The sequence below is a fragment of the Eumetopias jubatus genome, unplaced genomic scaffold (genome assembly GCF_037043125.1).
Source record: "Eumetopias jubatus isolate StellerSeaLion01/CBP00866 unplaced genomic scaffold, mEumJub1_p1.0 scaffold_11, whole genome shotgun sequence".
Taxonomy (NCBI): domain Eukaryota; kingdom Metazoa; phylum Chordata; class Mammalia; order Carnivora; family Otariidae; genus Eumetopias; species Eumetopias jubatus.
In genome coordinates, this window is record NW_028274817.1 from 26,243,021 (window position 1) to 26,244,069 (window position 1,049).

At 43.3% G+C, this 1,049-nt stretch overlaps 1 pseudogene; it reads right to left on the bottom strand.

Moving 5' to 3' along the window:
• Positions 1–217: 217 nt before the first annotated feature.
• LOC114202803 (U2 spliceosomal RNA) lies at positions 218–398 on the bottom strand (annotated as a pseudogene).
• Positions 399–1,049: the final 651 nt, after the last annotated feature.

Genomic DNA, 1,049 nt, shown 5'->3' on the forward strand with positions numbered 1-1,049 from the left:
ACCTCCAAATATCATCACTTTGGAGATTAGGATGTTAACATATAAATTTCAGAGGGAGGGCCACAAGCATTCAGTCTATAGCAGAGGTAGAAACTGTTATCATCCCCATTTTACAGATCAGAAAACTGAGGCTCAGAGAGTTTAGAATACTTGTTAAATTTCATTCATCTTGTAAGTGATGGAGGCTGGGATTTGAAATCAGAGATCCTTGCTCTCAAAGAGTTAAGAGACTGACTGGGGAGATGTATACTCTCTGTCTTTGTCTCTGTCTCTGTCTGTCTTCCCTCCACCACACACATTCAGGAATGCACATGACAAAATGCAATATAGAAGAGTATTACAGAGAATGAATGCTACAGATACTACACTTGATCTTAGCCAAAAGGCCGAGAAGCGATAAAGCATCTGGGAGAAAGAGTGCTCATTTTAAGCTCAAGGACTCAGGGACCAATGCTTAGAGTTGGACACACCTGATTCTTCTGTGGCCAAGAATATGCTTAGTGGGGCATCTGGAAGGGACACCTTAACAGCTTGTAGCTAAAAAATAAAACAAAGCCTAGAAACCCACCCAGACCTCTGCGCATACATTATTCTGAATTGGGCTTGGGCACCGCGCAGCAGTGCTGAAGCCAGCTATGGTAACGAGCACAGTTCTGTGCCCCGGCCTCATGTCTCAGTAATACGGACTAACTCCAATCTAAGGTCATATGAAACCACAGCTGGAAGGACCTTTTGATGCTCACTCTTCACTCTTTTTATAGATGAAGAAACTGAAGCCCAGAAAATGGAATTAACTTGATCAAGGTCACACTGCTATTTTGGTGGCCAAAATATGGCAGGATGTCACTTAGAAGTAAAATACATCACCTGGCTAAAGGAGTCCCTCTGCCTTGTGATTTAGGTAAAAGATTTAGGGGTTTCTCCCTTCCATTTTCCCTCTCTTTCTCTCTCTCTCTCTCCACACACACACACACACAGACACACGCACACGCACACGTGCGCGCATATGCTTGACAATTTCACTTCCTGATGCTTTTGTTCATGTCTTT